This window comes from Panthera uncia (assembly GCF_023721935.1).
Source record: "Panthera uncia isolate 11264 chromosome A1 unlocalized genomic scaffold, Puncia_PCG_1.0 HiC_scaffold_16, whole genome shotgun sequence".
Classification (NCBI taxonomy): Eukaryota; Metazoa; Chordata; class Mammalia; order Carnivora; family Felidae; genus Panthera; species Panthera uncia.
In genome coordinates this window covers 16529358-16543237 of record NW_026057576.1, presented here as the reverse complement: position 1 = coordinate 16543237, position 13880 = coordinate 16529358, and the positions used below count along the sequence as shown (strand labels likewise).

General features: G+C 39.6%; 1 long non-coding RNA gene across 1 annotated transcript in view; it reads left to right on the top strand.

Annotated features, from left to right (window-relative positions):
* The window catches only part of LOC125934115 (uncharacterized), a 47405-nt gene that overhangs the window by 27800 nt on the left and 5725 nt on the right, over positions 1 to 13880 (top strand). The gene's annotated exons all lie outside the window — the stretch shown is intronic.

The window sequence follows — 13880 nt, the reverse complement described above, 5'->3', positions numbered from 1 at the left end:
TGTTGATTAAGGCTCAGTTCATGATCCCAGGGTCATGGGATCGAGCCCTACATCCGGCTCCACACTGAGTGTGGAGCCAGCTTGGGACTGTCTCTCTCCCTGTGCCCCTTTCCCCAACTCGTGCTCTCTCTCTCTCTCTCAAAAAAAAAAACAAAACACACAAAAAAACCTCAACTCAGGTAAATTAGTTCCAATAAGTCAAAAGCTAGACCAGTATCAAACACCAGGATCTTTTAGTCCCTAATCCTTACTTTTCAATCTGATGCTCTGATTCATGGGTCATTTGCTAAGCGGTATAGCAGACTCTGGAGAGCCTAGTTTTTAGAATATTTATATACCCACGGATGAAATAAACAAACAAAAACCCCAGCTGTTTTAGTGATGTCCATCAAGGATCAAGTATTGTCTCTTGAGGAACCTATCACAAGCCAGGCATTGTACCTGCCATTGAGAATACAAAGATTAAATAAATACAGCAGAGTTATGCCCAAAATCTATTGGGGCACAAAAAATGTATTTGATTAAATCTGCCTGAAATACTATGCCCGGTCTATGAATTCATAGAATATTAGTTTATGGAAGCCAAAGGTGATTTCTTAGATAATAAATGGTTATTGTTCACAGCAGAACTTGTACAAACAAGATGATAATAATGCAGCTATAATAGCTGTCTATTTATGGACCAGAGCCCAAGCTGTGATAGATGCCAATAGTGACAATAGAAGACAGCAATGATGAAGTAACCAGTGGAGTCAGATCTATGTGCACTTGTTTACTAATAGTTTTAATTATTTTCTTAGATCAAGGAGGGCCCTATGCCTTAATTACATCTGGCAGTGTAGAAGTATTGACTGAACCTGGGTTCCTGATGTTCAAGTAGAAATCACAACGTAGGTTCTTCATCACTGGGTCATGCCGATTTAAGGGAGGCAGGATTTCATATATCTCATTTTCATGGGGGGAAAAAAACTATTATTTTGTACAAAAGGACACTGAAACCCCAGAGAGATTTCAATAAATGATTCAAAGTAACATACTGGCAGTCGATTTCATTTCAGACTCCAAGCCCACTCTCTTTCCGCTGCACCCAAAATTGGATTACCATAAATAACGGGCTGGATTTACAACACAAGTGTAAATTGTCACTGAATTCACTTAACTGATCATTTCTATTCCAAATATGCTGTGGCCCAGAAAATGGTACAGCAATACTAAAAGGGTGCATTCCTTCAACACTCTTATGTCCCGAGCCGTTAATACATGAGTGACTTGGGAGGAACTATAGTTTTTTCAAGTACCAGGAGAGGAAATCTGTTCTTTAAAATTCCAGGCAGCCTCCAGAGGGGTCAAGTCAGTGAAATTTCTCATTGTGATTTCTGTCTTCATGTGATAGAACTTATGACCTAAAAATGAAAAAAAATGTCAAGAATTCTGCTTATTAGCTATTAGGCACGTACCGGCCAGTAGTGGGGATAGCCAGGCTCCAGAGGCAGGGAGATCTGGAAACTCAGCTTGGCTACTTTCTATCCTTGTAACTTTGGCCTTCAGCTCCCTTATATAAATGGTAATGCCGGGACCGCTGGGGGGCTCAATAGGGTTAAGCCCTGACTCTTCATTTTGGCTCAGGTCATGATCTCACAAACCGTGAGATCAAGCCCTGTGTCAGGATCCACACTGAGAGCACAGAGCCTGCTTGGGATTCTTTCTCTCCCTCTCTCTCTGCCTCTCCCCTGCTTGCTCTCGCTCTCACGCTCAACAATAAATAAATAAACTTTTCAAAAAGCGATCATGCTAACAGTTGCCTTGAAGGGTAGCTGTCAGGAGTAAAGGAAATAATGTATGACAGGGAACCTGGCACGGGATGTTCTTAGTGAGGCTTCATGCCCTCTTTTTTCATGTGAGGCCCCAGGATTATTCCTCCGGCTCCAATGGATGCCAAGCCTTCTCTTCTTCCCCAATTCAGGATAAGGATGAGGTGCGTGAGGCACTCTGCTCGGCCACAAAATTTAAGGGGTTTCTAAAAATGCAGTGACTCACGTAAATAACATTTTAATGCAGTCTCTCGAACACTCATCTTGCATGACTTGGCCTCAATTGCTTCACCTACTATTGGCCTTTATTTAAAAGTTTGATATTTTCTTCTTTATTTTTTTCCCTGTTTAAATTTTCAAAAATATTTTATTAAATTTTCTTGATTATTGAGTGTTTTGGTGAATCTTAAATTTTATACCAAGCCAAGTGGTGCACTCGCCGTTTCCTAATCCTAAACCCGTTTCTTCCTCCTCTCCAGCCACAAGCCTCAGCCGACTTTGTGCTCCTCAGAAAAAGCCAACATTCTAGCCTTAGGGCTCTTCCGTTCTAGATGGGTGGTTGCAGTGGGGGGCAGGCTTTTCAGTGCTCCTCTTCCCTTGCCTCCCAAAGGCAAGAAAAAAAGGCTTTTTTTGTCTTAAGACCCACTTTGAAGAAATGAGGGAGAAGACAAATGTAAACTGAAGGCCGTATTGTCTGTTAAGAGTCACTGCATAGAGCCCAGAACCAATGAACTACAGAAGAAAGAGTACTACAGACACTACAGAAGCGTAAGAGTGTGGTGCTCGACCACCTATCGTCTCCACCCCTCACAGGCTGTGTGACCTGGGAGGGTACTTAGTCACGGCCCCTTACCAGCTGTGCCATCTTGGGAAGTTGCTTGAAGCCTGCTAGTTACCAGTTGTTGCCCTAGTAGACAAGTTCCTTTAGCTCTACCAGTTCATAGTTTTGTCACGTTGGTCAAGTACCTTGAGCTCTGTCCTTCCTAGTTGTGCCATTTCGGACAAGTACTCAAGCTCTACTGGTGTCATGTTGGGTGGGACATTACGTGAGCTCCGCTCCTTACTAGCTATGCCATCAGGGGAAGCCACTTAGGTTCTCTGCGCTTTGGTTTTTCTCATCTGTACAATGGAGGCAGTAGAGGTACCTATCTCGTGGTTATTGTGAGGATTAAATAAGTGAAGGTATGTAATGCTCGTAGGACAGAATCTGGTGAGCATTAAGCACTCAACGCACAGTGGCAATTATCATTTGAAAAGTGTTTTGGACCTGGGGCGCCTGGGTGGCTCAGTCGCTTGAGCATCATCAGACTCTTGATTTCAGCTCAGGTCATGATCTTACAGTCATGAGATCAAGCCCCACGTCGGCTCCTTGCCGGGCCTGGACTCCGTTTAAGATTCTCTCTTCCTCTCCCCCTGCCCCTCCCTTGCTTCTGCGTGTATGTGCGAACGTACGCACATGCGCTCTCTCTCTCTCAAAAAATCTTTCAGACCTAAAAAAAATATATCCAAAATGAGGAAAGCTGTCAATAGTAAAATTATATGTATTTTCAAAAATGTTATGACAGCAATTCCATTGACTTGAGAATCTGACTATATATATTTTATCTGTTTATTTTGTGTATTGGGGTCTTCCAAACAAGAGGCCCATGGTTCTTTCAAGGTCCTAAAACAGCCTTGAATTCAAGTCATGAAGTTTGTGAGTCCCACAAAGTATCAAGTATCCTGACAGCTGTATCTGTTGTGCTCCTCTCTAGTATGCTCAATAAAGCACCTAGTAAATAATAACTAGTATTTATTGAACGGTATCTATGTGCCTCACATGGTTCCAAGCTCTTTAAGTGCAGTATTTCAATAAATCCTCACAATATTCTCACGAGGCAGGAACCATTGTCACGATCGTATTTTAGAAGAGGAAATGGGTCTGGGGAGTTTGAATGACTTGTCTGAGATCCCACTGCAAGTGGAGGTGAAATGAGGGCCATCATGCACTGTTTTTCCAATTTCTTGCCTTTTAAGGTAAAGGACTCTCTGTGACCACATCCCTGATTCCTAGGCAGAGGTGATCTGACTATTCTGGGAATGTACATAGTTAAAACAAAAATGTCCCCAGATATGGAGGCGTCCCTTTGGAAAGGATTCTGCTCGTTTAGAAGTGCCTTTGGTGCGTTTCCTGCTCTCTAGACCTCGAGTAGACTGGAAATTTATTCAACATGCATTGACATTATGAGATCCAGTTGTACAGAGGAGAGGCGACTTAGAGAGGGGTAGATGACCCACCCAATAGCACGCCACACCTGGGAAGAATTTCCAATTCTTCACTTTACCGCTGCCTCCCATGGCTAGTCATTGTATCAGATGGTGGTATTCCAGGTTCTGGAAGTCTTCTGATGGAGGACGAGAGGATACAGGTGAGTGGCTCATGCCATTATCAGACCTTTCAATCCTCTCCTGATGAGAAAGGTTGAGATTATCCTTGTATAGTCACATAGGGGACAGAAAGTTAACCTGTTTAAGGGAGGGCTCCTTTGGGTCTAACAAGTGGGTACTTAAGTTCTGGAGAAAGAGCCCTTCCTCCTTTCTGTGCTTGCACCAGTCACTGTGAGAGACTCCTCCTTGATACATCCTTGTTGCTCTTGACTCACCTCTGAGACTGGAAATTCTGCCTTATAGCTCTCTTATTCTCTACCATTGAAGGATCTCAGAATCAGGTGTGACTGTATTAATCGAGCATTTATTATGTGTGTAGCACTAGACAAAGCATTATGAAAGATACCAAAATTCCATTCTCTATTATTTTGCAAGTTTGATGGAGGTCAAGACGTACAGAAGCAATTGATGGGGCACCTGGGTGGCTCAGTTGGTTAAGCATCCAACTTCGGCTCAGGTCGTGATCTCACAGTTTACGGGTTCAAGCCCCATGTCGGGCTCTGTGCTGACAGCTCAGAGCCTGGAGCTGCTTCAGATTCTGTGTCTCCCCCTCTCTCTCTGCCCCTCCCCTGCTCATGCTCTGTCTCTCTCTGTGTCTCAAAAATAAACATTAAAAAAAAATTTTTTTTAAAGACATACAGAAGCAATTGAGAATACATTTAAGTAAAAAAGTGACAAATAGACAGTAGTACTTTATGAATTGAAAGGGGAGAGGTCAGTGCAAGAGGAGAATCTTCAAGAAACATTTCCAAAGCTATTAAAAAATAAGTCATGATCTTGATAGCTGATGTCCTATCAAATGTCCGAATGACACTTTTGTTTCAAACTTGCCTTTTCTATGCTCCTAACCAGGAAAAGTAGTGTTCTTTTTTTTTCTGTATTAATTATAAGCTGTTGTTTCTACATAGATACTTATAGGTCTGACATACAGTTGGTGCAGGTAATACTCTTTATGTGCATTTGTCAAATTAATTTAAGATTGACTTTAAATTCAATCTCCAGACATTTCTCAAGGAGTCAGGTGCTTTATTGATGAGCCAAAATCTCTTTGTCCTCTTTTTCTCGGGTAGGAATCATCCATCATCAGCCCTATTAAGGCCCTGAGAGGCTAAAAACATTTTAGTCCAATGTTTTTTCGTTTTTTTTTTTTTTTTGTTTTGTTTTGTTTTTTTTGTCTATAGTGAACTTGGCTTATGCTTTTAGGAGTTACACCTTAAAGCATACCCTGCACTGTGGTCTGTAAGGCCCACAATGAATTGAGAGACTGGGCACCAAGTAACTCTTAAAAAATGTGTCATCGAGATCCATACACTAAGGAGAATGAGAAATACATTTCTGTCAAAGGTACAAGTTGATAAGTTTGATGTCCATTGAGATTATTCCCTACAGAGAAGGGAGGGAGTTTTTTTTAAGTCTGTACCCAGTAGAAGTGTTTTCTCTTTTCAGCCTCAGCTACCTACCATTACTACACAACTTTGGAAAGCTCAGGTTGCATCATGTATCAACGGATCATAGAAAATATTTTTCTTAGTCCCATTCTGACATTTCACCTTTCCTATATTTCATACATGCTCTACCTGTTCTTTCCTAACCAAGGTTTACTGCTCCTACCCTTTAAATACTGTGCAGTCTTAACTACCTTGCTTTACTAACACTACGTACTTCCGAGCCATATGTGCTCTGCAATTCCTAACCCTTAGTAATGCCTCCTCGGTGCTTTCTCGAGGCTACAAACCATGGCTAAGGAAACTAAAGGAAATGACAATACCTGACATTCAATATTCTGGCTCTCTGGTTTCAGTTGACAATGAATTCATTCATTTTGTTTTCCTGGCATCTGCTGTACAACTGCTGTTCACATTCTTTTTACTTCCTCTTACACCTAATCACGTTCTTTCACTCACCAGATGTACTTGTGGGTCAAGGTTATCCAACAGCTATTCTCTCCGCCACCATTCCTCCACCGAAGTCTCTTTTCTGTTGTTTTCATTCTCCGTTTTCCCATCTTCTCTCGTTTCTGTTCCCATTCTCCAATCTTCAGTTTCATTTTTTACTCAAATCTATCGAGGCTTAATTTACCTTCAGTAAAACCCACCCATTTTAAGTGTATGGTTTGCTGAATCTTGAGAGATATTTTAATCACCAAATGACATACAGATATTTTAATCACCAAAATGAAGATAGAGTTTTACCTTTTTCTATTGGCTATTCCGTATGTGTTTGTTTTATTTTTGGTTGCAATAGAATTTACAACACTCCTCTTTACATTGTCAGAATCTACTTCAAATATTATATTATTTCTCATATTTTTACAACAGCATGGTTTCATTTTCTCATCTCATCTTTTGTGATATTTTTGTCATTTTTTTACTTCTACATGTTATATAAATTCATCAGTCATTAGTTCTGCTTCAAATGGTCAGTTACCTTTTTTTTAATGTTTATTTATTCATTTTTATTTTGAGAGAGAGAGAGAGAGAGCCCATGCATGCAAGCGAGGCAGGGGCAGAGAGAGAGGGAGAGAATCACGAGCAAGCTCCAAGCTGTCAGTGCAGAGCCCAACGTGGGGCAGGTTCTCCCGAACCATGAGATCATGACCTAGGCCGAAATCAAGAGTCAGATGCTTAACTGACTGAGCCACCTAGGCACCCCGATAGTCACTTATCTATAAAAAAATTTTTCTAAAAGAAAAAAAGTTCTTTATATTTAGCCATAGATTTTTCCAATTCAAGCCCTTCTTTTTGTTGTTGTTGTTGTTGTTGTTGTTTACTCAATTTTGAGAGGCAGAGAGAGACGAAGTGTGAGCAGGGAAGGGGCAGACAGAGAGGGAGACACGGAATCTGAAGCAGGCTCCAGGCTCTGAGCTGTCAGCCCAGAGCCAGATGTGGGGCTTGAACCCACGAACCGTGAAATCATGACTTGAGCTGAAGTTGGATGCTTAACCGACTGAGCCACCCCAGTGCCCCAATTCAGGCCCTTCTTATTCCTTTGTGTAGATCCAAGTTTTCAAATGGTATTACTTTCATTCAGACTAAAGATCTCCATTTACTATTTCTTGTAGTATATATTTGATGGCAATGAACATTCCAGCTTGAATGTTTGAAATATCTTTCCTTTTCTTCAAATTTCAAAGAAACATTTGTTGGATACAGAATTCTAGATTGGCCTTACTTTTTCCAGCAAGGTAAAGGTAGTCCATAGTTTCATAATTTGTAGCCATTCTTGTGTGTTCCCACCATATAACAAATATCCCCTTTCCTCCAGTTTCCAAAAACATGTTCCTCATTTCCTTCTGAACCTTTACTAGCAACACCTTTAAATTCAAATGTTTACTAACAGTCTGTTTACGATGCATGTATTATCTAAGATAATACAGGGTTTCAACACTGTGCTCAGTTCCTTCCGAGCTCTCACCAGTTACGTCTTTAATATCTTTCTACCAACCATCTAAAGCAATCTAATCTTGTTTACATCATACTTACAAATTTTTTCCAGCTTCTACCTATTATCCAATTTCATATTATACTTTTACATCTTTAGGTATATTTTCCAGGTATCAGCTCGGTATTACTTTCCTACAGCTGCTGCAGCAAAGTATCACCAACTTAGGGGCTTAAAAATCACAGAAACTTATATTCTTTCACAACGTGGAAGACCTAAAGTCCCAAATCAGTATCACGAGGCCAGAATCAAAGCCCAGGCAGGGCCACGTCCACTGTGGAAGTGCTGAGGAGGAATCTCTCCCTTGCCTCTTCCAGTTTCTGGTGGCCGTTGGCTTTCCTTGGCTTTGGTGGCATCACTCCAATCTCTGCCTTTGTGGCCATACTGACTCCCCTTCTATATGGCAGATCTCCCTCTGCTTCCCTCTTACGATGAAACATGTGATTCTATTAGGGCCCACCCAGATAATCTAGGATAATTGCATCTCAAAATCCCTAATGCAGTCACATCTGCAAAGCCACTGAATGCCAGCTGGACACAAAAAATACAGCAGTTGTTGAGAAAGTAACGTTCAAAAGTGGATTTACGGGGAGAAACAATAGGAAAGCAGGTTGGAGGTGTCTGTGTGAAATGTAATATGGAATACAGAACGTTTTCGAAATTTCTTTGAAAACAGTATTTCAATACCTAGGGAAGGACAATAGATTCTTGTACCTAATTTGATGAGGAAGAAGCAGGAGGTGGCATACGAGTCCTCTCTCTACAGAAAAAAATAAGCAATAGAGATAGCAATGCTCAAAGTCACAATATTAGTATGGATATTCTAGTGAGGCCCTGAATTCTGAAAAAGGAAACAAATCCAGAATTGGGGAGGGGGAGGAATGGTCAAACAGTGACAAATGAATAAAGGCAAGCAGAAAGGAAATATGAAAGGAAATAGGTCTCAAGAAAATAGAGTAGGGCAAGTGCAGACTGAAATAAAATCCAAGTAGATAGATTAAAAGATTATTTGACCTGAGAAGCTTAAGCTAGTTAATGATCCAATAACTATTAATATAAAAGTTGAGTAGATCATTAACTAGTAGGTGATCAAGTAGGTGGTCACTTGGTCAAGTGTGGACTAAATGAACGACACCTACTACGTTCCAGACACTTGGGCACTGAACAAATTAATCTCAGCCTTATATGAAAATTTATATTCCAGGGGTGCCTGGGTGGCTCAGTTGGTTGAACGTCCAACTTCGGCTCAGGTCGTGATCTCACAGTTTGTGAGTTCGAGCCCCGCGTCGGGCTCTGTGCTGATAGCTCAGAGCCTGGAGCCTGCTTCGGATTCGGTGTCTCCCTCTCTCTCTGCCCCTCCCCTGCTCATGCTCTGTCTCTCTCTGTCTCTCAAAAAATAAAAAGAAGGTTTAAAAAAAATTAAAGCATACAAATAAAGATGGAAACTAATACAATCATTAGTAAAGATGCAATAATTCAATATTACCAGTAATGAAGCTGTGATTGCATTTTAGTGCCTTCTAACCTGATTTTTAAGATATTTGCAACAATTACTGTGAATACCTCTATGGAATGCATTAAAAAATCTATATGGGGGGACCTGGGTGGCTCAGTTGTTTAAGCGTCTGACTCTTGGTTTCAGCTCAGGACATGATCTCACAGTTTGTGGGTTTGAGCCACGTGTCGGGCTCCTTGCTGACAGTGTGGAGCCTGCTTGAGATTCTGTCTCCCTCTCTCTCTGCCGCTCCCCTGCTTGCCCTCTATCTCTGTCTCTCAAGAATAAAGAAACATTAAAAAAAAAAATCTATGTGAGACAAGTTTGCATTGAAACCTGAGCTGTTGCATGTGAAAAATAGTTTCTTTTCAGGGGGGAAAAAAAAAGATAGAAAAACAGATATGCTCCCAGAAGTGAGCTGATAAGTAAGTACAAGCACACATAAACACTTAGAAGCTTTTTGAGAACCATTTTCCTCAGTTCTGAACAGAATGACTTCACTTTCATTTGGAAAATATTTAACAAAAGATTCAACAATGAAGTATTTCAAGATGCATGATAAGTTTTCATCTTTAATCTTAGTGGAATTATTAGAAACATTGCCAAAAGGCCACACTACAGAGAAAGCAAATCATACAAACGAACAAGGAAACTGAGTCGAAACAAACTGCTGGCCATTATTATGAAAACCTAGTCACCTGCTGTGTTTGTCCAATACAGTAGCCAATAGCCATATGTAACGATTTAAATTAAGTAAAAAGAAAGTAGAAAATTCAGTTCCTCAGACACACAAACTACATTTCAAGTGCTCAAAAGCCCATGTGCTAGGGGCTACCATGCTGGACAGCAGAAATACAGAACATTACCACCATCATTCTATCAAGCCCTGACAAAGACTGTGCGTCCAATCCGTGGTGTATATGACAAATAAGAATACTTAATATTTATTGAACTACTGGCTTAAAGACCCTATCCCTTTCTCACACCTCCCGTGATTTTTCATTACATTAAAAAAAAAGTTTCTTCGTGTTATATTAAATTTTTGTTTTATAAAGATTTTTATAAATAGTTTATATAACTTATATAAATTATAAAAAATATATTTTATAAATATTGTTTCATTTCACCTTTAAAGGTCCATGCAATGGAAAAATGGGGAAAAAAGTTCTTGCTTCCTTAAAGAATGGATCTATTTCCTTTTATTAGATGAAAATTATATATCCACATTTCCTTCTTTGGCTACGAGAAAACTCAGAATTAACTTAATGCTTAATTGCATAACTATGAATCCAGGTTTTGAATAAATGTGTTTTCCTCCCTTCTATGCAATTTTTGACATTACTCTATTTTAACATATTTTTAAAATGTTATCGTAAAGAGGCTCAAATTCTTTTTGGAGATGGGTGGACCATAATTGATAAATTCTATATGATGGCACTCTACTGCCCTCTTTCTTTGAAGAATAGAAGTTTCAAGCAAGAAATCAATTACCAACTAAAGTTTTTCTAACAATAACCATAAGAAAATATCTGTACCTTTCATTAGTCAATATATTGTACACATCAATGCCAAAAGCCATTATAAAATTAAGCAATAATTCTTTACAACTATTAAAAAAAATTTTTTTTTAATGTTTATTTTTTAGGGGCGGGGGAGGGGCAGAGAGAGTGGGAGACACAGAATCTGAAGCAGGCTCCAGGCTCTGAGCTGTCAGCACAGAGCACGATGTGGGGTTCGAACCCATGAGCTGTGAGATCATGACCTGAGCCGAAGTCGGACGCTTAACCAACAGAGCCAACCAGGCACCCCAAAATTAAGCAATAATTCTTAATAAAATTCTGAGATTAAAAAACTAAGTATGAAAATTACCAACATTCAATAGCAAATATCATATTTGGTAAAGTACCAATATTTCCATTAAAATAAAAAATAAGACAAAGATACATCATATCGCTACTATCATTTAACATTGTTTTGAACAATGTAGCTAATGCAATAAAATTTTAAAAAATCAAACAAGCAATAAAAATCTTGAAAGGCATATAGTTATCTTTATTTTCAGAGTGGTATACCTACAAAGTCTGAATATCTATAATAGCTAATTAAAATTAATAAGGGTTTATTAAGGTGAACAGATATGACATACATAAGAAAGAATTGATACCCTTTCTCTATACCACCCAAAACTAATTAGCAATGGGGAAAAAATCCTACTCTAGTAGCTATAATTAATAAATGTGCAGGATAAATTTGACACAGGAACCTAAATGTGTCTCAAAAGAAATGCACAGAATCTAAATTAAAAAAAAAAAAAAAACCACCAAAAACATCTTATTAAAGGACATAAAATAAGACATAAGAGCAGACTATTTTCCTGGATATAGAATCTTAAAAACCATAAAAAAAATATCAATCCAAATGAACATAGGTTAATTTAATACTGAATTTCTTAGGAATGCTTTTTATCTGCAAGAAAACACCCAACCAAAACACTGGCTTAAGTTAACTAAAACATTTAATTATCTCACATAAAAATCTAGAGTAAGGAATTACCAGGCCAATACAGTGGTTCCCCAATGATAAAAACCCAGCCTTCTTTCTGCCTTCCTTAAAAAGTCATTTGTTGCTTTATAGTTCCAAGATGGCTGCTGCAACTCAAGGCATTACATTCAAGTTCGTCAGGGAAGGAGGGAGAAGGTGGTGGTGCTAAGCATACCTGTTTATTCTCTTAAATCCAAAAGCAAATGATTCTCCAAAAATCCCCCAGTAGACTTCCATTTATGTTGCACTGGCCAGAACATCATGCGACTACCCCTAGATGCTGGTTAAGCTGAGAAAGCAAGCACCTAGCTCTTCCAGTCTCCAAAGTGGTAGAAGGAAGACAATTGAGAATGGGTGTTTAGCCAACCAAGTGTTAGTATTTACCACAAAGTCTCATCAGAATCTCACTTTTTCACTCAAACTGTTCTGTTTCCCAATGTAGAATGTGTATTCCAGAAAAGGAGTCTACCTTGTTCACCACCATATTCCTAGATGACTAAAAAGTGGCCATTCCTAAATGACAGATGACTCAGTGTATTACAACGGTATCTTTAGTCTTCAATAGTGTGACTAAACACAGAATCATACCATAGGGAAGGTCATCTGGTCTTCTCATCTTCCCAGGGTAAGAATTTCTGCCCAAAGATGGCACGACTGCCGGTCTCTGGCTGACATACCTCCAACGAGTCTCTTAAGGACTGGGGAGTGCTTACTGTGTGTCAGGGACTAGGTTTAATGTTCTACCCGCACAATCTCATTTCTATTCACAATGACCCTATGAGGAAAATACAAATATTTCCATTTCACAAAGGAGAAGAATGAGGCAGTGTCAGAACAACGCAGCAAGTAAGTGGCAGAGCTTGGATCAGAACCCAGGGCAACCTAACTCCAGATTTCGGGTTCTGAATCACTGAACTTTACCACTTCCCATATGAACACAGTCTGTTCCACTGCTGAACAGCTCTTTGCTAGAATGTTCTTTCACTAAGCTGGACCAACGGGCCATACTTATTTCCATTTATTATCTTCATTCTGAAGGACAGCTCAGTAATCCTATGCTCTTGATCACCCTTTGAAGGTCTCAGAATTATTTCCAAACACCATGTTATTATTTTGGTCAACTGCTTTTGGATTAGAGTCTATTTGTGGGATTCTTACATGTAGCATCCGAAGGGAAACTCCACACCACAAATCTGTTTACCAGGGTCACAGACTATTATAGGCGCTGAAAACAGGATCCCCCAAGATGGGCCACTTTGACATAAAGGCAGAATTAAATCATAACAATATCCTTTCATTGTTTACCACGGAAGAAACAAAAGTTTCAAAAAGCGCTATTTTTCACTGCTTAAATTCCACTCAGTTCTTACATACAAAGGGAGTATCTATATGTCACTACATGTTCACAGGACTAACTTACTCTATAAACTCATGGATTCTATGGGTAAGTGTCTGGTGGAGAAATCACTGGGCCTCTTTGTAAATAATATTTGTAAAAGAGTCAGCAACTATGAAGCAAAATTGTTTAAAACAAAAAAATCTAGTAAGGAGAAAAGGAATAATTTTCTGCTAATATGAATGTATTTTCTATTACACTAAACTCCTCTTCAGGTTACAGTTTAAAATAAGCTATTCCCTTCTGGCTGTTAGTTTGGCTTTTATTGAAAGTGTTTTGAGGCACCTGGATGGCTCGGTCGGTTGCGCGTCCGACCTCGGCTCAGGTCACGACCTCGCGGTTCGGGAGTTCGAGCCCCGCGTCGGGCTCTGTGCTGACAGCTCAGAGCCCGGAGCCTGCTTCCGATTCTGTGTCTCCCTCTCTCTCTCTCTGCCCCTCCCCCACTCTCTCTCTTTCAAATAGAAATAAACATTAAAAATTTTTAAAATATTAAAAAAAAAGTGTTTTGGTTTTTTTTAAAACATGGAAATGTCTCAACAGTAAATATCCCAATAATCCTTGGGAAGGAGGTCACCTACAAGCTAATTTCCTCAAGATACACAAGCTAAAGAAAAAAAAGTATGGTTTACCTCAATTGTTAAAAAAGTCAAAGTATAAAGATGAAAATCCACTTCTGGTTTCAAGAAATGCTTGTAAGCAGGACTCTACCGCCCTCTCTTGTACCAAGAACGTAAGACACCACCAGTGCAAGGAAGGCACCTCCCAGGGC